Raw genomic sequence first — 26,533 nt, forward strand, 5'->3', positions numbered from 1 at the left:
TAGCGGAAAACGAAAAACAACGCACAGATAAGGAATAAAAAGTAAACCATGAAGGCCTGCCTTCGTGAAAAACTCTCGGCTAGCCCAGCTGTTGTCCAAAATACATACACTGCAAGCACCTGTTGTGAACCCTCCAGTTCCATATTGTCGTTTTGCCCCACCCAAAAGGACTGCCCGTAAACTCTTCTAAAAGCCTGAGGGAGTTCGCCCTGTTCCCAGATTGAAGCTGGGCCTGGGAGAAATGTGTGGAAACATTCCCGTCGGCTGGTGGTCCAAGCAAAGCGCGCGCAAGAGCCGTTGTGCGCCGCTCGGCGCAGCCGGGGATGAAGTGGGATCCAAATGGATTACTTCATCACCCGCTGTTACGAATCCTTTGCAGCTGCGAGGAAGGACGCCGCTCACAGAAGTGTTACCGCGACCTGAATGCTCAACTTTGTGGTATAGTTATCAGCTGATTGTGCTCTCTGCCGTGACTGGACGACTCTCTTCCTGAATGTAAATTCGGCATGAGATGGTTTACAGTCAACATTTCTCTGTGGCCTTCTTCTATTGCACTGCTATTGTTTCATCGTAAACTGCTCAAGCTTTCACGGCTGCCTTAAAAAGCGTCATTTGGATCGCTACCTCTCCCGCCAAAGGTGCGGTTTAGAACCACAGTTATGAGTGTAGTGGAATGTTTCTTCAGAGATTGCGTGAAATGGCGCATCTTCAGATCTTACAGTTTACCCAAAGTCTGCCTCACAGAAAGTGTTCGTTTGCATATTCCTTTCCAGAGCTTACCGGCTTTATGCAGCTTTCCCAAAGTCTACGCATCTTCTTTTCACAGCAGCAAGTATAATACACATATAGCGGCAGCCTCCGCGCAGCCTGTAGAGATAGCATGTCTGAGTCACAATGCAGGGGTTATCGAAGGTTCTATTCCCCTCACCCTTTCATCTTATTTAATAATATTGGTGAAATGTCGGCAAGAGATCACGTTTCTATGTGCAGGCAAAATTCTAGACGCCAGTATACCATGCCGAGATAACACAAGGTAAATATTCCTTCAGGATGTTAAACTGTATTCGAAGCTCTCCTCTATAGCTCCTCTAGGTTCAGGTATTTTCCTCTCCTTCCTTTTCATCTTTCCTCTCTGCATGATTGAAGTGTTCGACGAGATGGGAAGGAGTTACGTTACCATTTTTCTTCTCAAAAGCGATTGCTATTTATTCGTTAGCAAATCAAGCATCGCTAAGATGAAAAGAAGTGCAGGTGGCTTCTTTACCCACTACCGGTCGTTGTCATGTTGGCCTGCGATATGCACTTTCTCAAAATAATATTTTATTAACTTTGCCCGAGGGAAGCAAGCTATTTGTTTTTTTTTCTTCGAGCGCGTCCTTCTCACTGCATTTGATGTGTAAAACGCAAAAACAGTACAGTAGGTCTAAACCAGCGAAGTTAATATTCTGAAAGCATAACGTTCAGACTGTGGATGCTGAATGCAAGTTGCGGAAAAGAGAACAAAAAAAAAAAATAAAAGAGAGCACACCGACCAATGCGGCATTCGGTAAAACAAATACCTTTACTGCCTTTATCAAAAACTTCTCTACAAATGCGGGCTGTGAGGTATTGCATCAGTCAGTTCAGTTCAGGCGTTCAGTCGTGTCCGACTCTTCGTGACCCTATGGACCATGTCACGCCACGCTTTCCGGTCTCTCACTATCTTCTTAACATCACATAGCTTCATCTGCAATGCCTCGAGAATGCCATCTAACCATCGCGTTCGCTGCCTACCCCTTCTCCGGCGACCCTCAACCTTTCCCAACATCAAATCTTTCTCCAGCGACTCCTCTCTTCTCATCAGATGACCAAAGTAGCTGAGCTTTAACTTTAGAATTTGACCCTCCAATGAGCAGTCAGGGTTTGTGGTCGACAATATCGACTGATTTGATAATGGTATTGTGACTGGCCATAGGGTTTTCTTGGCAGGAAATACTGGAGTGGGTTGCCATTACCTTCTCCAGTGAATCACATTTTGTCAGAACTCTCTGCCGTGACCTGTCTATCTTGGGTGGCCCTACACAGCAGAGCTCACGACTTCATCGAGTTTCGCAAGCCCCTCCGCCACGACAAGGCAGTACAATATGTAAAAAAAAAAAAAAAGAAACTCATGCTGGAATCGTGGGCGGTTTCGGGAATATTGTGGAAATTTTTATTTTTCATTTCAAAACCTGATTTTATCTGAAGACTAAAATGGGCTTACAAACTTTGTCATCTTTGAACTAGTTCTGGTGTTTATTCTTGCTACGAAAGTTTCTGAAATATCAAATAAAAGACACGCACTGGATTCAGTTTCAGCGATGGGGCATTTAACTGTTGAAGAGTAGGTGTTAGCACCTGTGGCGCATTTAGTCTTTTTTTAGAAAGCAGAAAGGCAGGCATAGCTCCTCTCTCAATTTTCATTTTTTGGCGGCAACAACTTTCGTCGAGTGTTGATTTCTTACGACCTGGCTGTCTCCGTATCGAAATGTAGAAATTAATTTCATCTCTATCAGTTAGTCCTAACTGGAGGCCGTTTGCGATGATTGTTCTAATGCGACTGCGGGTCTCATGACGCTAACGCCTTCGGGCTGATTTCTAGTGTGAAAAGAATGCAGTATTTATTCTTAATGTATTTAATGGCGTGCAAAGGTCTCGCTGCCTCAACTCGTGTATATAGTGACGTTCATGAACCGCACAAAGAGGAGCTGCATTTCAATAACACAATAAGTAGTTCTTAATGCTGAGAGTATTTTGCACTGCTAAGCACAACCAAGGTGTTTTTTTTTTATTGTAGAGACACACGATTCATCTATAATTAGGACGTGTATTGGAAATTATTATAATATAATATTCTAAAAAATACATTTAAAATCGAATTTGTGAATAGTTACAGTGTGCGTAAATCTTAAATTAGTATGTCAAATATAAAATTTATTTTGATGTTCAATACTTTAACCGGAGCTTGGAAGGAAAAGAATGTACTTGATTTTAATGCCACTCATTACTTGCCGCCATGGAGGAAAAAAAAAAGAGAGGGGAGTTCAGGCTCTCAAACACGGCATTTAAAAAAGGCAGGCGGAAGTCACTCGATTTTTATCAATGAATCAAGGGATTTGTTCAAACGTCAAGGTGTCATCATGACAACGCGGCCACATTGCGGTTACTGAGAGTTATAGGTTCGGTGGACGAGTGTACTCAAACGTTTGCTGTCTTGTATAACGGTTCGGTTTTGCTGAGGTCCGCAAAATATTATAGCCCTTCAGGCACTGTTAGCCTTGAACCTAGAGCGTTTTGTTCACTACAGTGCCTTGTTTACGTTGGAAGCTTGTGGGTGCTTCCGCCCGTCGATTAGACTTAGAGCAGGATTATTTTGCCGTGTTTCAGGTATTATGCAGTCGTTTCCATTATCAATGCATGCCAGTTAAAAATAACATGCACTTAAGGATGCGTTTATATGCTCAGAGACCATAAAAAGAAGCGCGACGAACACCACGACGCGACATACCTCGTAAACGCTGTGATGCATGAATGTATTTGGGCGAAGGGATGCTAGGCTCTTTTCTTGGCATGCGCGACCGGATGGCAGCAGTCAGGCATGACAATGCTTTATTCCTGATTGGTGTAAAGTTTATAGCCTCTCTCAGCTGCCGGCGGCCGGACACGTTCTCATCCTTGGCCCTCAAGGCGCATGCGGAAACACCTTATACATGGTAAGAGTTGCCGACTTCCTATGGCGGGCGCCTCACTTTCGGCTTCTAAAGCTCTTACATCACAGCCGCTCCTGCAATTTCTTTTCTCCATGCTACGCACCAACCTAGTCAAAAAACAATCTTGATATTAGCCGATATGCTTTTACCATGAAGTCTCTCACCGTATAACGCATTTTACGTTGTCAGAGGTAACTTGTCCAAACTTTGCACAGATATTTTTTGCAGTAATTAAGCTATTGTCGGAAACCACAAGATCATGTATGGTAGTTCGAACACAATGTAAAAAGAAGTATATTTGTTGGCTTTTAGGCATTCTCCCTGTAAAAAATGCACTGATGTTTAGTGACTCTCGTAAGCTATTTTTTTTTATTTTCTTTCGAAAGAAATTGACTTTCCTCATTTATCGGGTGCCTCTGAACATCTGCCGATCCACGACAGGCCATGGCTCGCATCGTAGGCTCATCAGGGGCATTACGTTCATTAGGGAGTCTCTGGGCGGCGCAGTCAACATCACACGTCACGTCTCACGAGTCAATGGATGTTGTGTTAAGTGAAGGCTTTAGTGTCTGATGTGGGAGCTGCGCAGAATAGCAAAGGAGGGTAGCTGCTCGGTGGACTACGTGATCCTAATGTTTTGGGTATGTTCTGAGCTCCTCCTGAAGGGCAGTTGGCAGTTATAGCCGAGAGTAACGAGTGCCCTCTCTGCCAACAACCTATGAAAGCCGGCTGCGCTATCGCATTTCACCTTTACAGCCTGCTAGCTGGTCAGATGAAGTCATTATATGATATTTAGATCTATTTTCTCGAATGAAATAACCTTCTGTTTTGCTCGATATGTGAAGCTTTGTTAGCAGGCATTGGACCCTTCAGTTGCATTCCTACAATGCATTTCGCCCCTTCGTGGTGGTGCAGTGGTTAGGGCGCTCGGTCACTGTACTCAAGGATGCGGGATTGATTCTAGGCCGGGGCGGCCGCTTTTAGATGAAGGCGAAAAGCGAGATAGATAGGAATGAGGTTGGAAGGCAGGGATGTTAACCAGAAAGGCCTCCGGTTGGCTACCCTACTCTGGAGAAAAGGAATAAAGGGATTAAAGAGGGGAAGATAAAAGGCACGTGGAGCGCAGTCAGAGTTTGTCACACAATCCGGTGGCTGTTAGAAAACTGAACAGTGCCTTGTATGCCTCAAAGGCAGTCGACTGCAGGGGCCATGGATCAAGGATCTTATCCGCTGTTAAAGGGCGAGGATCGAGGCGGTCCAGCGTACAACGCAGCTTATGTCTTTAACTAACAAATGCCCGAAATTCACATAAGAGATGTTCAGCTGTCTCTTCACAGCCACAATCTTCACAGGCAGGGCTGTCGGCTGTTCCAATCCTGAAAGCATATTTGTTGGTGAACGCAACATCGAGCCTTAACGGCACAGCAACGTTGCTTCTCGACGAGCAGTGTGAAGGGGAAGGCGGAGGCGCAGTTCAGAATCCGATGCCCTGAGACGGCGGTTGCTAAACGTCCCCGTGTTTTACGCTGAAATTGTGTTCTCCAGCGCCAAACGGCGTAGGGCACATGCGGCATCAACCCTCGTTATGGGGATTCTAACTAGAACGCTATCGCTGTGGGCAGAACGGGCAGCCTCGTCCGCCTGGTGGTTTCCCTTGATGCCGCAGTGTCTTGGCAGCCACTGCAAAAAATTATTGTGACCTTTCAATACTGCGTCGTGGTACAGCTGGCGGAGCTCTCCAACGAGTTGTTCATGTGACCCGCGGCGTAGTGCTGCTTGCAGGTCTTGAGGGGCTGCTTTGGAATCTGTAAACACTAGACCTGTTTATTTATATCTCAAATTGCGGAACTTTCTCTACCCGCGATACATTAGTGGTGCGGGCGGAGTCTGTCTTTGGACTCCATCTTACATTCTGTCCAGTAATGTGGACGTTCTTTGTAAATGAATTCAACTGCCGCGCGTAGGGAAGCTAGTTCAGCACCAGTAGAAGAAGTCAGGTATGATATTTTAACCTTTATCTGGATTAACTTGGTCGATATGAACACAGACCCCACGGAACTGGTTAGATTAACTAAGCCATCTGTGTGGAAATGTATGTAATTTTGATGTTTGAAGTGCAGATAATCCAATGTGAATTGTTTAAGAGCAGGTGATGAAGTTCCGGTTTTTTTCGGAATTCTAGGAATATTAACATGTATCCTTGGTTCATGTAGACTCCATATGAGGGAGCATGGGCTTACAGCGGGGGTGAACTGCGAATGAATATAGGTGCGATGGGCTTCTAGAAGGTTGGCGAATGCAGTGCTCGGTCTAAATATTAGAAGGGTTGCTAGATGGAGCCTGGTTAGGTGCCGAATATGCGTTCTCATTGTGTCAACAGCAATATATGTGGTAAAAGGGTGATGCTGGGCGACAAGAACAGTCGCTGCTGTCGAGAAACATTTGGGAAGTCCAAGGCATATACGAAGAGCTTGAGCTCGCAGACTTTTAAGAGGTTTGAAGGGCGAAAAGCAAGGCGCCGGTGTGCTGTGCGATGCAGTGCACAATAATTAACCTTATGTGGTCACAATTTTCGGAGACCTCCCCTACGGCGTCTTTCATATCCGCTTCGCGATTTTAATTCCCATAAACCAACCAAACCTACTAGGACCTTCATTTTTATTTCTCTCTCGACAGAAGTCGAGCTGCCACATTATTTGAATGTCTCTGCAAGCGGTCTGTTCTGTAACAATTCTTTGGTTGCGAGCTATGAAACGACAGGAAATATGCTTAGCAACCCCTGTGAGAAGAAGCGCCGCTATTCACAGCGATGTAGTATTGTTGCTTTCTTAGCTATACGGTAGCCAATCGCTCACGTGACAAAGCGCGCTCACATACGCGGTTTAGGACGAGGAGGGAAGAGGTGCGGAGACCCGGTCCGTGTCGGCCGACGACATACCGCCGCTGCAGAGCTGCTTTGGACGCCCCGGAGCAACTGAGGGCCCACGATAATGCTTTTAGCGTGGACAGAGAAGCCTAGCGTGCCCGCCATGATGCCGAAACGGAAGAGAAGCGTGCTGCGAGACCAAGCGGCAACGCGTGAGGAAAGAAGAGTCATAGATAGACGCCACTTCGCGTCGTGCTGAAAACTTTGGTACTCGAATTTGGCAGAGTCGTAAAGTATTGCAAAGGGTCAGTGATGAAGAGTTTGAATCAAAGGTCCTCATGAATTGCAAGTATAAGCCTTGAATAAAACGAAGCAATTTGTAAAAAATATGCAAGCATCATCGTTAAGAATACAAACCATAAATGAAAAAGCGTTGCCAAACATGAAAAAAAGAACAGAAAAAAGGATCTGTTACTAACGCTCTTCAGTAGAACACCTGCAATAGTGGCGGTATAATTTTTGAGAATTGTTTCTGTAAAGCTGTCTTTGCCTCGTTTTTGGTGTATATGCAAAAAAGCCTGCCTACAGGAGTTTTGGAGGCTTGGCAGTAGTTGATGCACTGCAGTGCATATCACACCATGCGAATCATACCGCAGTACATCATATCATATCATAGCTGACTTTCCGTGCCACGCCATTTCATACCATATCATACTTTTACAATAATATGTCATTACCATAAAAGACCGCGAAAATCCCACGATAACATAAAATGCCATACAATATCATTATCATGCGATTACCGTATAATCATTGCACCATCTCTTACCTTATCATATCATACCTTACCATACCTCACTACAATAAAATGAAACCACATATACACCACGATACCATAACTTGTCATGTCATTCCGTTGCTATGCACTACTACTGCATCGCTTGGCATGATGAGCTTTCTTCCACGGAACTTAGTTCAGTTAGTGCCCCCGCCAGGTCAAGAGGCGGACCACCACTGGCTCAACTCACATGGGAAAAGATTAGCGCCAACTACGTGCTTTCGAGACCAAGCACGGTACGCCGAAAGCGCACACAGATTAGTGTGGTCTGCAATTTCGGCCTCGCAAAGGTGAGGCGATGCCCTTTGTGATGACGTCCACCTCTCTCACCGCACTAACTGCACACTGGTAGACTATATAATGCAAAAGGCTGTTCATCATTTTGTGCCCAACGCTTAAAGTTGGCCTCCGAAGACGAGGTTTCCCCAGCGGAGACATTACACTAACTTTGTGACGAGGGAGAACACCTTCAATTTTAAAAGGCTAAATTTCTCCTGCGAGGTAAAAAGGAGATGATTGAAGTGATGTACGATAGCTTGTACTCTCTTAACGTGCTCTGCAGTGTAGAAAACCTTACTGATTTGTATGCTGCGTGTGATATATTGTGGCCATTTTTAATAGTAGGCCGGGTAGTACACGAAAAGAAAAAAATAACACAATGAGGTTGTTTATTATTAAGAGAACCTTCGCTATCTTTACTTTAAGAAACGAAAACAAAAAAGAAACAATCATCATGGCTATCAGAGCCAACGGCAACTGAAAATGCGTGCAAAGCTTTCCTATGCTTTTCTATGGATGTTAGCTGCGTGGCACACGGAAAGGGCTTGCGCGAAAAAAAAAAGGCTTACTTCCAACTCAACAATCTGCAACTGAAAGTAGGGCTATATGCATACAAAGCTTCGCTAAGTGTTTTTTTTTTTTTTATAGAAGTGAGCTGAGTGGCTTGCGTAAGGGACATACACGATTTCGTTTCATTACTCTTAGTATCGTAAATAGTTTCACACCGTATACAAGCATAGATGCGATCTGGAATGCATCACAGCTGGTCATGACACCGTTAATTCCATGAAGGCCAGGACAGTAATTCCTGGTATCGCCTTTCTCGGCAAATAGGCCGGCAGTATCGGCAGCGAAGCAAGGTGCGCCAATGCAGACACTGTCTGATCACATTTTTCTTCATCACAAAAAAACGTCGTCACAAGTGCGCAATTCGTTTTATAGGCTTGTGCAACACTGTCGCTGACGTTATTGGCAGGATGTCAGCCGTACAATTCACGGAGAGCAGCAAACGCTTAAAGAAAAAAAAAAAAAAAAACTAGAAGCTCGTGTGTGCTTCACATATAATACATGCATTGGCTGGCTTAGTTATGTTGTATCTTCTGCCAACTTGGTGAATCTCAGATATTAATAATGTGTTTTGTGGATAGTCCGCGTATATGACCTTTCGGTATATAAGAGCATATGAAAAACACCTTTCACGAAAGAAGAGAAACTATAGCTGTAGTCTTCGGATTTGCGCGCCGGCTTCGCGAACCCAGAGAGAGCATTTTGATTTCAACTTTCATTGCATGATTTTTCTTCTTAGAGCAGTTGCTCTCTTTTTATAAAGGGTTGCACCCGCCACACGTTCTTTTCGTGCGAGAACTCGCACCCAAAGAGATAATAGAAGAAGACGGAAAGATAACTGCTCTGGAGCTTTTATCGAAAATGCTAATGGCTGTGCCGACGTAGTTGGTATGCTAATGGAGAAGCTTCTAGGTCTCTACGCAAGAGCAGTGCACACTGTAATGCTTTTTTTTAAGCAACAGTGGCATACGTTGTCTTGCCTTTTCTTTGTCCCTTGAATGGAAGAGAAGATTGCTAGCCGTGTCTTATACGGAGTTAATGAGACAAATAATATTAAAGTCTCTCTCGCGTCACCTACTAAGAGAAGACATCAATAGGACAGATGAGGATTAACAATTTACGCATAAATTAATTGCCCTTCAGCCAGGCACAATCTACCAAGCAAATTTAAAATTTGGCGACATGATCTATCTGCTTGTAGAAGGCTTCGACGAGCTGTGCAGTTAGCACATAGATCGCATCATTTATTTTTTTTCCAGCTCGGAAAACACTTTCGCGCATTATTTATAATTTTTTTTTATCTAAAGCGTTATTTGAGAATGTAAATATCTGCTTTTTCGGCATCGCAAACGATTAATAAAAGCGTGTTGGGTACTTTCTCCTTTTACCTGGCGCATGGCTGTAGAGCACAGTTGAGCCGCTGATAACATGAGTGCTCTACGAGGCTTGCACCTGTTGCCCAGGGTTATGCACTAAACGTATAATATGTGCGCTAGAGTATGGACTTCCACATTCACGCATTATTTAAAATTTTTTCATCTAAAGCGTTATTTGAGAAGGTTCAAGCCTCTGCTTGATTCGTCGTCGAAAACGTTTAATAAAAGCATGTTGGTTACTTTCTCCTTCCTTGACACCTGGCGCTTGGCTGTTGAGCACAGTTGATCCGCTGCTATCCTGAGTGCTCTACGAGGCTTACACCTGTTACCCAGTGTTATGCAATAAACCTACAAAATGTGCGCTAGAATATAGGCTTTAACATAGTCGTTGTTGCTTCTTGTTATTTTTAGGTGGCGCTCCAGGTGTATTTAATTTGTGGGCATTTTAAGGATAAACCATGACATGCGATTCCTAGAACTGATTCTTGTGTTTTATAACCTCAGCATCAACAGTGGTAACAAAACATTAGGAAACTATCACTCGTTCCAGCCGGCAGATGTAAAGATAATTAAGCGAAATTTAATGAAAAAATTTTCTGAAGAGATTTAATTATTCGTCTGTCACTGCATGGCATGCTAAAGTGGTTCGGGTCATGAAGAAAACCGTAGTGGAGAGCTCTCAATACTGTGTGCTTCCTAACCTGAATCACTTCGGGATGGTATACTCAATAAATCAACTAGTTCTTATACCCTCAAAAACAAATAGGGGACACTCAAGCTTTTCCTTGCAGGGTATTGACGCGACAGCGTAGTTGGCTCCGTCTGTGGCTACCCTTGCGGATAATATTTTACAAAGTACATACGCTTTGGTACTCGTCTAATAATTATTCTTTAATATGTTCCTTTATTATCCTAATCATGCTTATTAGTATACATTCGTAATACTAGAAACAAATGATTTGCCCCGCTTTAACCTTGCGAAACTAAAGCGCCTACGCTGCCTAAGGTTAGCGTCTCGTACTCGGGTAAAAGGGCCCTGGAGTGCTCAGTTCCCATCTCAGCTCCCAAATAAAGAAAACTGCCCGCCTGTAAACTCGGCTATATCACGTGGTCTTGTGAGGTCACACAACTCTTCGACCAATTAGTGCCCGGTTATATCAAATTCAAACTGTAATCTGCTAGAGGTACGCTCGCGACTTCTCTCTCGCAACGCCGGCGCCAGAATCACCGGCCCCACTGGATACGCTGGCGTCCGAGTTTCCTGGAAAAAGAGCCCTTTACCCCAAAAGCGTTAATCCACACTCTAGAGCAAGCTGTATTATCCAAGTGACTGAGAACATCGAGATTTTGTAACGTGGGGAATATGCGCCCGTGTGCTGTGCGATGTCAGTGCACGTTAAAGAACCCCAGGTGGTCGAAATTTCCGGAGTCCTCCACTACGGCGTCTCTCATAGCCTGAGTTGCTTTGGGACGTTAAATCCTACAAACCAAACAACCAACCAAACTTAATTAAGGTTAAAACGTCACGCATAGGGGCTTGATAGAATGGAATCAATACCTCATTCATACAGTACTGATGATATGTCTGTCTTAAAGCCCTTTAGGTATCGGTATCGCGCAAGAAGAAAGTATGCAACATTTGCATCCTACCTATACTCACATATGTAGGTGAAACGTGGAGGCTGACGAAGAGGGTTATACTTAGGTTGAGGACAAGACTAAGGGCTAAGAAACAAAAAATGGTACGAGTAACGTTAAGAGATAGGAAGCGTGCAGAGCGGGTAGAAGAAATAACTCGATTTAATGATATTCTAGAGGAAATTAAAAATAAATATGCATGGGCGGGGCATGTAGTGCGGAGAGAGGATAGCCGATGGTAACCTAGGGTAACAAAATGGATTCCAAGGGAAGGAAAGCCTAGCAGACGGGGCGGATAGCTGGGTGGGTTAGGCGGGCGGATGAGGTTAGGAAGTTCGCAGGAATCAAGTGGACGCAGCTAATAACGGACCAGGATAATTGGAGGAATATGGCTGTGACCATCGCCTGGAAGTGGATATAGTCCGGCTAATGATGATGGTGATAATGAAAGCCCTTGACAAACAACGTTTCGGCCGGTATTTGAGAAGCATGCACAGTGGGTTGTAAGTGGATTTATTCCAGCAGAAATAAAAGCAGTCAAAGCTGTTGATCAAATTACGAGGAAATATCAGCGAAAATTCATTTGCAGCTGCAGTTGATTTAAGTCTCTCTCTACTATATAGAAACCTCGCTGTCGTGAGCTTGCTGAGGACACTCTTCAGGGACTTTCCCAACTATACCTACCTGATTCGAATCCTTTATCAAATGTTTACTGTGCTCAGCCCGCACAATTTTAGATCGTGACATCCTGTAGGATATCGCCTTATTTTAAGAAAATCAATTGATCTACCCTAAAGAGTAACTCCTCCTCTCGCCTAATAGTATCCTATGACCACCTAAAAGGCCAACCAGCTTTTCGCCTATTATTAATTATCATTCCTTCTCACTGCTGATTTTTTTGTTCTCTTCCGTTTTTTTTTACGAAACCTAGAGCTTTTATTTAAAAGGCCTTAACTTTTATTTTTGTTTCCTCACTTTGCTATTGCTTAAACTGAGCATGTTAAACACTATCGCGCATTTTCTTTGTTCTAATCTCACTGCGACCATCTCCCCACCAACGTAAGCCTCTCATTACGGCTAATGGTCATTGCAGGCATTGTGGTGCCACATATGCTTTTCTTAGTTCCTGGCTCAACCATTATGGTTTGGTTTCTTTGTATCTCCTTGAATCACTTTTACTCTGATGCAGAGTGAAAGTTACTTGGTTGGAGGGAAGGAGAGGGCCGAAGGGATGGGAAGGAAGGTCTGGTTCTTGGTCTTTGTGCAATGCCTTCGTTCCCATCGAATAACGGGCATCACAGCGCGTCCCCGCTCCCCGCCTTCGCTCCGTTTATCATGAATGCAGGGTTCGGGCATACGCGTCTCCTGGGGCATTACCAATATCCGCTCGTGGACTGCTACTGAATCTGTCGCTAATGCTGCCCATGCTTCCTCCTGATGGTCATGCGGCAGAGTAAGCGCTGGCAGCGAGATGGAGCGTCTACGCCTTCTGTGTCTTCTTGTTTGAAGGAAAAGATCGATGGTCGTGTATCTTCGTTCTTTTCCCTTTCTCCCTTCAATTATGATGCGTTGTTTACTTGTGGTCAGGATTGTACTCGACGTTGTGCCCGTATTTGTGAACAATTGTTTTCCGCTGACACTGTGGATGCCTTTCCGACTTTGTCGTTGAGATGGTACGCTGGTCCTCATGCTCCTTCCAAGACCAAATATGTTCTGTCTGGTCGGTGATCAACGCAAATATGCCATCAACTTTTCTCCTTAATAAGTTTTCATAGTCAAGGAGTGTCTACTGGAGATTTAAATATGTTCTTGTCTTTATATAAAACCGAGCTTACATCTTGGTATCGCAGCCTGTGTTCTATTTTCACTGCAATTAAACTTTACATTTTAGCACACAAGTGCTTGCGCAGCACACAAGATAAACTGAGCCGTTTGAAAAGAAAGCAAGTAGCTTATAAAGTGAAATGATAGCAAGGTTTAAAAGGATTGTAGAATTAGGTATTCGTACATGCAAGAGTCGTGCACTCAACGATGACGCAATGAAGAACAGTCATTGTTCAAAGCTGCTCAGCTTTCTCCAGCAGACATGCCTGTGTTTATGAGCAACAAAGAAATGAATGCAGACTGTTACAAGAACATGTTTGTAAACTTGTTCGTGTTATCGTAGGAAAAATCTGCCGGTTCTCATCTGCAGGTCACTGAAATTGATCATATTCTTTTACTTCTTTTTTAGTTCTAGTCACCCGATGGGTGTAGACGGTAAACCAACTGTGTACATTGCCTTCACTAGGCGAGGCAGTCCCTATAACCCCATTGCGCTAGAAGAAAAAACGGACAGAACTACGTAAAGCAGTGGAAGAAATTGGTTTCTGATTTCATTTCGATTCTTAGCTCATTTTCTTCGACACTATTTGGTGCTGTGACTGTCACAATAGTGCCGCCAACCTTTGAAAATTCTTGTCGTTTTTAATACCGCCTGCGTTCGGCCTTATAACTGTGATTCTAGCGTGCGGAGCGGTCTTACACTGTTTGATTGTTCATGCTCGGTATCGCGAAACGCGTCTTTATCAATTTCTGTGCAGCCCGAAATGCGCCGAGATAAGTTTGAAATTATCGCAGGCAAGCCCAACTGTTTCTTTATTATTCCGGACATTCCCAATATAGCCTGATTTATCTAGATATTTCTATGCCGACATTAAATTGAGCACTGCAGGTTTTTGATTCCGCTTGATTAAATTTTCAGCGAAAGCGCTATTAGTTATTATTTATTAAAATTTATTATTTTATTTATTCACCCGGGAACACGAAGGTGCACCAAAGCTTTATCCATCAGCCATGGTGGTTTTCCGCGGGTCGATATGGATGGGCACTTGCGACTGATGGCAGCATAGTGCACTTGTAAAACTGTAGTTCACACGCTCATCCAGAATCTTGTTCAGTGGGTGAAAAGGGTGTCGTGTAAGTGCTCGTAAAAATACACGAAGTGGTTCGTTTGACAAGTATATGAATATTCGGCGAGCATGTGCACCTTCAATTGTGCCTTTCTTAGAGGTGCATCTGGGCAGTCCAAGGCACATTTTCAGTGGTTGTGCTTGCACGCTCTGTAAAGTCCGCAAGTAGGAAATGCTCATGTTAGATAAGTACTTGTAGACTGTACTAGATATAGCCAACAAAGTCTCGTGAAGCCTTAGTAATGCGCGCTCAGTTGGACTCCATTTGATGCCAGCTAAAACGAGGAACATGGCAAAATTGATGAGCCTTTTTTTTTTTTCACTATATTAATATGTTTCGACCATTATAGTCGGCGGTCAATAATTACAGCCCAGAATCTGCGATTGGAGACGTAAGTTATCCCAATTCCATGAAGAGTAATCGGGTAACGGCCAACACATTTCCCGTAAATGCGATAACTGCAGACTTTTCAGTCGCTAAGAGCAAACCTTGACGCCGTAGGTACGTGGACGCCAATGACACAGCTCGTTGCAATCTCGCATGTAGTCGTGGGCCCGTCGAACCCCAGATGAAGATGTCATCAGTACATGCACTGTTGTGGATATTAGTTGGCAGTTCACTCCCCAGGCCAATTAGCGCAACGTTATATAAAGTTGGGCTGAGGACTCCACTGTTTGGAACTCCACGACCGAGGTGATAGCGGGTAGTATCTCCATCAGGCGTAGCCATGCAAACAGAGCGGCCGTTGAAATAGCTCACAATCTACAGGTACAGCCGGCCGCCATCTCTCAAATTGTCAAGTACATCAAGAATAGCATCATGTAGGGCGTTGTCGTAAGCCCCCTTGATATCTAAAAATACAGCAGTTACTAGTCTACGATGACGCTTTTCGCTTTCTACTGTCGCCACAAGGTCGATGATGACGTCGATGGAAAAGCGTCCCCGACGAAATCCAGCCACCATATTCGAATAAAGATCATTAAATTCTGGAAACCACTCAAGTCTTGCCAGGACAATTTGTTAAATAATTTTTCCAATAAAGCTAGCTAAGTCAGCTGGCCACTATGATGTAATTTTGATAGGCGGCTTTCCAGGCGTCAAAAGAGCAGCCAGGCGGCTAACCTTCCAGCGTCAGGAACAGTACTAGAAGCCCAGATAGCATTGAAGTAATTAAGTGCTGCATTTTGGCCATCCTTGCCTAGGTTTGATAAAGTTGAATAAGTAATACCGTCCGGACCAGGTGCAGATGAATGTCGACAAGAGGCAAGAGCGGCGTCTAATTCAGGTATTGAAATGGGCAAGTCGTATTGATAATTCGGCGAAGGCAGTGCAAAAACCTCTGATATTGGTGACTGAGCCTGGTTTGTGCCCACAATCATTCTGGAGTTAATCCTTTGCCCTAACATAAAAGGCAAGACATAACGTCTAGCTACCATCAGCAGTCCACTAGAACATACAAATCGTTGGATAATTTTTTTAAAGAAATTCCTGCACCAAACTTTATTCGCTGCTTCTAATGTCTATCAACGAGTTGTAACGTGCAAGTTTCATGCATGAGTTCATGTTTACAAGGGCTTAAGGGATATAATCGAGGTGTGATTGTCCTTAGATTGTGTGAAGTGTTCTGCCACGAAACTGGAAGGGATCCGTGGCGGCGTATGTAAAATTATTTCACAAGAAACTACAGAGACTATTATTCGCGAATTTTGTACAGCGGAGGTCGTTCAACGCCGGATTAAATTTCACAAATGTAGGGGCGCTTGTTAAAAATGTGGATGTGTTCGAAATAAGCATTTGCACTAGCCCGTTATACTTTGTGGCACGGGCAGAGGCTCTTTATTTTTCTTTTCTTTTGCATGCCTCAGCATAATGGATGTGTCTAGGCAGTCCAGAGACTTATTATTCTACTTCTCTTTATGGCTACCTCACCATAGTTGATGCTGCGAACTGGAGTTTGTGACAAGGAAGTGAGTAGTTCCAGCATGAAGCGTTACAATGCGATGAGTGACACATATTTTCCTCCCAAAAAGCAAGGACACGTTTCATTCCGTGATTCCCTGAGTGGTATATGTTTGTCGTCGCAGCCAGCTGTGACTAACTTGCTGGCTCGAGATGGCTGGCGATTATCATCATCGCCAAGACTGCTAGAAGACAGTGGTGCCGTAATATCGAATGTGATTCCCGATGAAGTAAAAATTAAAATTAACATAAAGCTTTAATGAGTCACTTTTTCTTCATTTCCTGTCCTTATGGCACTGAATAAATTTTGCATTTGGACTAGCACTTTAGCAAAGTAATGATATAGTCTCATTTTTCTTAGCACTTGATATTTTTGCATACCTTTCCGCATATCTACATAGCCATAAGTGCGATGTTTTCGCGTAATTTTCTATCTACGGTTGACATGACTGCCCCGAATTTGTGACTATCTTGAATACAATCTCTTCACTACAAAAACATGCTACGGGTGATGTCAAGTTTATATGTTAATGAATTTGCACAAGAAAAATGACGTTGAATGAAAACGCTCCTAAAGAAACAATAGTGACTGTCGTTCAGTAGATTGAACAGACCAAGATTTTCATCCTCCTGTGAGATCAAGTCGGAACCGAGCGATATACCACTAAAACAATGTGTACCTTCTTGTCGCTCAAGATATTTTGGATGCGTAGGCGTTTTTCAATTCCAAGGCAAATACATGCACACCAGACAATCGTCGCTTGCATAGCAGCGCCTAAATTAGAGTTCGTAGCAACGAAAAAAATGTTCACTAAAAAAATAACTGTGGCCCAAGCCAAACAGAAATAATTCTTCTGTAGACACAGAAACGCGTTGCCAAGGGCGTCTTCAAGACGGTACTAGCAGAAGGTGTGCAGCGGCACACACCAGCCATTCTCGTATCTAAGAATGGCCAGCAGTATTTGGTGGCGTCATGCGTTTGTTCAAAAGCGACCACTAGGTAGACTTGTGTAGTCTAGGCACTAATCCACCCATTTGCAGTCCTGGCTTCTAGATAGAGTCAAGGAATAAGTTCATCCATTAGCCCTACCTTATAGGTGCTTAAAGGGGCGCATATTTTGGGAAAGCATGCCCCATGTTTGCTTCAAGTTGTCGGTCTAAAACTAAATCCCACAACTCATGGGAAGGAAGCACCTTATGGCTGCAAATTCAAAACAATGATCTGGTCAGAGGCCGATATGTTTCAAGATTCATGTCAATTAGCGATCCAACAAATAGGCCATACAAAAGTACATCAAATATAATGAGGTCTTTGTTCTTGTAGAAAAGGGCTTGTTAATACGGTATCCTTTTATTCTCCTCCGTGAAGTAGAAGCGCGACATTAATTTAGCATCATTAGGCCGCTGCCGATGACTCAGGAGCACGATCGATGACGCTTTAACGGGATACCACGCATGAAGCAATAAACGGGCGACAGAGATGAGTCGAGGGCGCGGCCGACAGCGGAACCCTGTGCATTAGAAATTAAGCAATCTGAAGCCGGATTGCAAGTTCTATGAACGAGGGACTTCGACATATGTGAGCTCGCATTCAATCATCAATGCCAGATGCATATTCGTGCGGTTCGCCAGTGAAAGATTCATTTGTTGAGTGGAACATATTTTTGTGCGCAAGGTTTCTAGTTATGACAATAGAGAGCAAGAACACTGGTTTTCGAACATTAGTATGAAAGCGTTTATTTCTTTTTACGTTTCAGTGAGTGGGCTTTAAAAAAAGATATACGGTTTTCGACTATGCACGAGTACACGTGTTTTTCTTTTGGCCAATAACAAGAATAAAAATTTGACTTTTCAAGGATGGTCATCTCCAGTGACATTAATCAGGGCACCGTTCAGAGTGCGGGAAGAGTGAAAATGCATTAGTTATATTGAAAACGAAGGAGGTATCGTCTAGCCTTGTAAAATTTAAAGCAACGTTACATTCGTCGGTCTGGTTGGAGAGAGGAGACCGCCAGCTGATTGCGGTGCTTCGTGCCGATGATATGTTCTTTGTTACTCAGCTCACAAATGTATAGCCTGCGTACAAAACGGATGTGCTGCATGCTAGTAAATTTTGAATTCAGTGGCAATGCTTACGTTATGAAAGAGTAAACCTCGTTATGAGTGGTTTACGTTAGTTTGAGGCTCATTAATACAGCATATTCATTCATTTATTCATACTGTCAGCATGAGCCAATACAGGAGTTGCAGGATATGTACAATAGCAATATTACTTACATGAAGAAAACAGAAACGATAAAATTATGTACTCCATTAGTATTTGCATGCGCAAAACACACCACTTTACAAAAACTTCGTACAGCCTTAATAATCATAGAACAAGAAGCAAATCATAATTCAATAAGTACATGAGATAACTACTCTTGGTTACCCGAATAAATTACACAGTGCACAAGGAAATCATCATACCGTTAACAAGTACTTTGTCAAAGCATTTTCAAACGTTGTCAGTTCTGTAAGAATGACAACATCGTTCGGCAGTTTGTTCCGCTCGTCTATTGACTGAACTAAAAAAGAATATTTGGTGCAATCGGTTTAGTAGATTAAAGGTTTATTGCATTTCGCGTGCATTGTTCGTAAGTGACAATTAGCTACTGGACGTGTTCCTAAGTACGCACCTGATATTACCCAGTTAAGATTTGAAAAAAGAAACCCAGCCTATTGTATGTTATTCTTTGATGTAAAGTAACTAGTCCAGCTTTTTTTATGGGTTCTGTCACAGACTTAGTTCTAATGTAGGCGTTATAAATAAATCAAAGCGCATGGTTCTGAACCCGCTCACATTTCCGTATAATATTTGGTATAAGGTAGCTAGACCTGACTTGCCAATGCGAAAAGCGGTATCACAGACATTTTGTATGGCATCGCAGCCCACAGTTTCTTCCTGAATGTAAAGAGCTTAAAGTTCGCCTTATTGCAAACATGGTCGACGTGTACAGACCAGTTGAGGGCACTAGTCAGATAAACACCAAGATACTTGTATTCTTTTATTTCATCTAAATGTTATCAAATTTGTAATGGAACACCAGGGGATTCTTTTTTCGTGTCATCCGCATAAAAACAGTTTTTTCCTTATTTACATCCATTTACCACTTTTTACACCAACGGTAAACATGATCTAAATTTTCATAAAGTCTAACCTGGTCGTCAGAACATGTTATATTAACATAGATAATTGTATCATCTGCATAATGCCGCATCGTTACATCCGAGTGAAAGCCAACATTCAGAAAAAACAAAGTTCGTATGACCTACCCTTGTGGAACACCGGACCGAACCTGCTCAGAAGAACTAGACGAGTGATTCAGGAAAACAAATTGTTGCCTTCTGTACAGGTAAACTTCAATTCATTTAACAATATTATCATTCAACAATGTCATCTTAAGCTTGAGTAACAGCATAAGATGGGAAATCCGGCCAAAAGCTTTCCTAAAATCAACAAAAACAATGTCTGTCTGCCCAAGTTCATCCATTGCTTGACTAATGTCATGTATAACTTCTGTTGGGATTGTGCCAGTTGAGTAACCGCGTCGAAATCCATTTTGGTGGGGACCTAGAATTCGACTATTCTCAATAAATTCCCTCAGGTGCTTTGATAATACATGTTCAAGAGTTTTACAGCATGTGCTGGTGAGGGAGATCGATCTGTAATTCTCTGTTTTACCTTTCGCGCCTTCCTTGTGAATGGGTATGATTTTCGCACACTTCCAATCACTCGGAACCTCTCCAGTTTTTGGAGATTTGTTGAAAATATCTGTAAGGTAATATGAACACCAATCTCCCGTATCTTTAAAAAAGAAAACGTTCAGAACATCATCCGGACCAGCAGACTTTTTTTCATTTAGGTTTAGAAGCAAATTAAATATTCCGTCTTGTTTAATTATTATAGAAGGTAAATACTGTGATTGATTGCATTCTTCAATTTCTGGCACTCCAGCATCATCCCAAGTAAAAACTGACTCAAAGTATTTGTTAAAAACGCAAGACATCTCAAAATTGTCGGTAATAGCGCGATCTCAGTCGTTAGGCCTTGAAGGGAAGCTTTTTGCTTTGAGATATGGCTACAGAATTTTCTTGACGATTTTTTATGAATTGTGATAAGGACTCCTTTATAACCTTTCTTTCGCTTTTACAACTTCGTTTTGAAGAGTCTGTGAAAGATTGTTAATAGTTTCGTGTGTAATATGTAAAGGTGATTTGCTAGGTTTAGCGCGCAAGTGTTTCAACTGACGCTTCATGGGAAGAATCTTGCGGGAAATCCATGGGTTCGTTTTACGTAATCTTTAAATTAGACTACAATAGGGATTTAAATTCAAAATAAAGGCAATCATGCCTCGCTGTTGTTGTCACAAGTTTTTATCGAAAAACGTGGGAGTGGGGAATATATAGCTTGAGGTATTTCAGACATAAACTTTCTTTGGTTCCGGGTCAACGTTGAAAGTCTAGTAAGAGGCAGAGAATATATCTTTACTGATAGAAGAAAATTGTGGGAGTTATCTCCAGGGTCTTTTTAGAGTCAAAAAAGGAAGCGAAGCATCGCTATCTTAAAGTTTCGAGCTTACTGGTGCGACCTCTCCTCTACACCACATAGAATCGAAATATAGCGGTTTTTCGAAGCGAACTTCTTCCCTGATCTAGCCGTATGTCACTAAAGGGCGGCCTGATACTGTGCGCTGGAAAATTACAGCAAGGTACGCCTCAACTCAGAGACCGCAAAAAAGGCGCGGCCTGCTTTATGGCATTCGCTACTAGGAAAGAAAAATGCTCAATTTGGGAAACAATCCCCGATTTCCTTTGCATCACTCTCGACGCTGTCCGTGGCTGCGGAAAGGACCGTGGCATGACTAAGGGAAACAACTGGTGTATTCCAGTTAAGGTGCTCTGCACTGGCGGCAACAAAACACGAAAGCAGAGCTGAGCATACTACATCAAGGAGAGCATTTCCTTTTATGGAACGCTCCACTAAATTACTACTTTGTGCTCCGAGTAAAAAGCACTTGCCCTGCAGCCTATTCCTATTGCTAGAAATGGAACAAATTTTTATTCTTTTTTCATTCCAAGGCGGCTTTTTTCACAGGCAAGATATCTATATACGCTTATTTTGGTGAACTTCCAAAGTAAGAGACTGGAGTGGCAGGTCGCGACATTAGTAGGACCGCGGATACATATGAAAGAAATTCTAGTTTTACAATCTACACGGCAGCACATTTCCAAGGTGAATGAAAATAAACAGACCAGTTACTCAGCACGCAAGCCCTCTGGTCTTGGCTGTTGCATGTGTGCCGGGATAACTGTAATTAGCCGACTGGTCAGCAAGTAGTGTAAGCTCATGGAATTTAACAGATGCAAATACCTGCGCATCATCTCTGATAAGTAAGAATGTGCCAATGCAATAATGGCACCGGTTGTCGACAACTGGTTATGAGATTTATTACAGTATAATTACTAATTTGTTGGTTCCATACGCTTTCACGCAAGTATTCAACTCTCTACAGCGAGTTATGCGCGCCATATAAACGATGCCACCATGCGTACGTGCCCTAATAGCACGTCATGAATAACCTCGGTGATTTTGAAGAAAGGGCGCAACACTTTATAGCTAGTAACATGTTCCAGCTTTTTACAATATTTGCCTTACTATTCTTCTTTAGCTAGATGGGTCATCTTGCAATAATATATTACCCTGCCTTATAAATGTGATCTTTGTGCAAAAATAGTCCGATATGGATATCATTTTCCCTCTTGATAAAAGATGTTGCTCCGTTGCCTTTAACTGCAGGCAAGTTTTGTTTTGTTCACATGTCATATAAAATGCGGTATTTTTACACGTTTGAGATCTGTCTTCATGGAATGTGTAGTTCTATTTGTGGTTGAAAGAACTGAGGAAATAAAAAAAACTCTATGAATCATTCATCAATAATTCATTCCTTAGTGTAGACAGTGCGTTCTGTCTTCCAAGAACTGCAAAGTATTACTAAGAATGTGCATATGCGGCCAGAATATTAAGAGACATTATACTGGTGTTTGCAACTTTCTCACACGTTCCGCAAAGAGGATGTGACTCATCTGGGCCGCTACTAGAGTGCACCGGTGGCATCTACCAAGGCATACATATGGTCATCGTTATAGCCATTAGCCCTACAGCACCCAGTGAAGACCGAAGGTCTCCTTCATATCCGTAAATCAAGTCCAGTCATGTGCCAGACGTACCGACATGAAAATCAGAAACTTCCTAATGGCGTCTACTTGCCTGGTCTATAATTTTTCACTGTTGTTACTCTTCCTGTTCCAAGGAAACTAGTCTGTTATCATTATAGACCATTAGTTATCCTGCCGTCACATTACATCTCCTGCAATTCATGTTCATTCATACTTCTTGATTTAGACTAGAATGTTCGTAACTTGCTCCATAGAACTCTGGGCTGTGAAATATTTAGGTTGAACCCTTTCTTTTAACCCCCTATTTCTGCCGCATACATGAGTATAGGTAATAGGCAGGTATTATACTTTTTATCTAAATATACTCATGGGATGCCATTATTAAGCTCAGAGCGCTTGCCAAATGTGTTTCGTTCTAGTCTTTTTGCTATCGCTATTTAACTTTCGAGGTTCGGATCTGCGATCACCACCTGACCTCAGTAGGTATACGCACGCACGCACGCACGCACACATGTAAGCATGATGCAGGCTTTTGAGCAAACAGGGCGCCTTCCGAATTCACTGGCTAGGTCATAGTGTCTGGGTAGACGCTTGAGATAATAGTTTTTGGACGTGCAGATTTAAATGCTTAACCAACAGCGACACTGTACACAGGAAAACACCATTATGATTTGTCTTCAGAAAGGCTATGCATGTTACATGTTACGAGAGTTCGGCAATAACAAAAATGAGAATTAGGAAATTGTTTACATGCAGCACATGTGCAAAAATCAAAACAATATATTATCAAAGAAAAACTTGGATATGCCTGCTTTGGTCACCAAATGATAAAACTTCGGACAAATTTCGTGGTTAACCGTCACTGCGTGCTTTAAATTTATTAGCTGTAAATTGCAACAGAGTGTTGTTTTTTGGATACATACATATACCTAACAAATCATGTTTCAACTTCAGTATCCTGTGTGTTTTGACCCTTAATTCCAGCGAAAAATCAAAGCGACGGAAAGGTATTCAAATGCGATATTCAAATGCGATTTTTTTCTTTTGATGACCACAACTCTGCATTAGTTCCAGGAATGCAGGAACGAAATACAATGCAAAGAAAACTCCGTAGGTTTAACGGTGACTTCCATAGCTGCAGGAGCAAGTGCAAATGAAAAAAATCTTTGAGAACCGGCGCGCCGATATTTTTAGCCTTCGATACATAGGCAACGCGGGACACTCTTTTGAGAGCGCGCAAAATTGGTGAAATGTGACTACAAATTTACTATTTATGCACAGCTTAGGCAAAGGCACCGTATAGAATATTAAGGGACTGGAGTAATTTAGACTTCGGCGACAAAAGCAAAAAAGTATTTTCGGAAATATGACAAGAATGGAAACGGTGCTTACACTGTAATGCTTAAGCCTATATTTTCATCGGTAAGGGACTGTCGCAGTAACATTTCCAGAATGGCAGCAGAACCATCCCTCCATTTTTAGTTTCTAACACAAAGTAAGCGACGATGACACTGAACTTGGTTCACTTTACTACCTCTGACATCACCTTCTATGAGGAAAAACAGCGAATGCTCTTCTACCAATGCTCTTCAGCCGCATTCAGTTCAAACATTGTAACAACGTTGGTAACACTGCGCGGGGCTGCTGCAGCCTTATTAGGTCGCCGGCTCCCACCCAATCTGAGATTGGCCTCAATTACGTTGAGCCACTACTCACGACTTTACGCCTCACCTAACACTGCCGCCGGTTCCACTACATTAACCAGATTGCACCGTAGTAACGTATGCCCTGTTACACACAATGTCGGGCTTCAGAGATTTTGGACGAACGTGACTAATGTGGTGCAGCACTTTCTCTACTGGCGAGGGTAAGCCAGCGCACAGATAGGGGAAGCGCCCGCCGACGCTTTCTAACTTCTTGAGCGAAAACATCAATATCTGTCATCGTTTCCCGTCTCCTCTCTCTAGCTAGTGGGCGTAATTTACTCGCGGTTAAAATTCCCCCTCGCCTCATCCGCCAGAGAAAACCATCCACGCCGATTGTGGAGGTCGTTCAGTCACCTGTTTCTCAGAATGCAAGCTGGACCTCATCTTGCAACTAAGTTGATGATGGTCTTGTCTGGTGGTTTAAACACAGAAATTTATCGAAAATATATCGTTTATCTCCGTGCTTTAGAGGCTTTCACGTAATTATTCTTCTTCCGTCGGAACTATAAACTAAACTGAAGTCTTATTTTCACAAGAAGCGTTGAAATATCGAGCTGTGCTTTACCTTATGTTTTGCACACGAGCTCTTTCACTGCACAAGAAGCACACTTAGCCACTAGGAAGCAAAATGGTCTGGATAGAATGGTAGGACATAGTCTAGTTTCAGAGCGTTCTCTGTAACAACTCGTATACAGCAGTAGTTCAGCAAAGTAAGAGCATTTGAAGATTCTCAGTTATCTTTGCAATAAGAATATTTAAATTCATGAGTACGTAGAAAATTGCAGTGTTACCTTCCTTCAGCAGCATTCTAGCTCTGCGCCCGTACTGGTTTGCAAATATGTGATTTGATCGTATTCTTATATGCCACATTTCTTTTACGGAATTGCCATCAGTCTTTGAGCAGTGACAAAAGCGCATTTAAGATCCCTGCGCTTAGTAAAGAAAAACAGTCGCTGCATACAGGTTGCGTCCAGAGTAGCGAAAAAACGCACATTTGCGTTACACATTCATAACAACTATCACGGCATGTGGAAGTCACAGCAGTGATTTTTTTCTGCACTGCTGCTTAGGCTGTCTCCTTCGCTAAACCTAAAATAAAGTCAGACAGTCGAACTCATCGGTCACTTCGAGTTCAAGGCAAAATTACAAGATTCACCGCAAAAAAAAGAACAAATCACCAATGAAGCTCAAAACATATTCCACCCGCAAGTTTGTCCTTGTTGAATTATCAGCTGCAGGACTGGCATGCGTGGAATATGAGCTACTGCCTAAATATGGAGAGGGAGACTATAATCGATTGCTACTTCAACGTCGGATCATTACTTTCTTTCAGTGCAACTCCAATACCCTTGTTACACGGGCAGAGGTAACCGAGGTTAGCGTAACCGCGGTTACGCGATACCGTGGTTAGCGCATGTTGCACGGCGGACCAAACCGTGGTTACGCCACTAACCGCGGTTATCGCGAACCGAGCTTGGCGACCTCGGTTTGCGTCGTTAACCGAGAAGGTGCGTCGTTTGCGGTTTGCGTCGTTAACCGGCGTCCATGGATGGAGGCAACCCGTCGGCTGCATCCGCGCCCGTGATACAAACTTTTCCAAGAAATAATTTTGCGACACAAAACATACTTTTCACCGAAATTATGCTTTAAACAAATATCTTCTAAATACCGCACATATTTGCGTACGGCATTTCGTTCCGCTGAATCGTTTCGTCAATTTGTCTTTTCCACCTGAGGGGGCGTTAGCTTCCATAACCGAGTAAAGCTCCTATAACCGAGGATTCTGGAGTGCTGTGTAACAACGACGCACTGCGATTTGAGATAACCACAGTTCAGTGCGGTAACCACGGTTGCGGTAACCGCGTTTAACTGTGTCCGTGTGACAAGGGTATTAGACGCACGTTCTTGGCTTCGTCGTCTGCGTTGCGCCGGCGTAGACATAGGCAGCCATAGGGTGTGTCAGGTGATCATCCTATCAAACGCTGAACAGGCCAACCTGGGGTTCAACGTTCTGATCGGCCTCCCGCAACGCGCTGTGGTCACCCAGAACACAGACGTCTGAGGCAATCTGATGATCTGGAGCGCAGGCACCCTAAGAGAGCCCAAAACGCTATCACGCCCTACATGTAAGCGCAAAGTCTCAGTGCACCCTGCGTAGGGTGCCTCGGGTGGCCACCCTATTACAAGTTTCAAAGGGCGACCTGGAGCTCAGGATTCTGCTCAGCCTCGGACGACCTTCCCTGGAAGTACGCAACATAGTATTCTTGTACAGATAGGTGAACTACAGTGCAAGAGTGCCGAAGGATCTCTTAAGGCTATCCCGTCCTACCCTTAAGAACGAAGCCTAACTGTTGATCGAAATTTTGCTACATGTTAAGAAAGAAAAATATCTTGTACAGCTAAGC

The sequence above is a fragment of the Amblyomma maculatum genome, chromosome 1 (genome assembly GCF_055883805.1).
Source record: "Amblyomma maculatum isolate TAMU_Amacu chromosome 1, ASM5588380v1, whole genome shotgun sequence".
Taxonomy (NCBI): Eukaryota; Metazoa; Arthropoda; class Arachnida; order Ixodida; family Ixodidae; genus Amblyomma; species Amblyomma maculatum.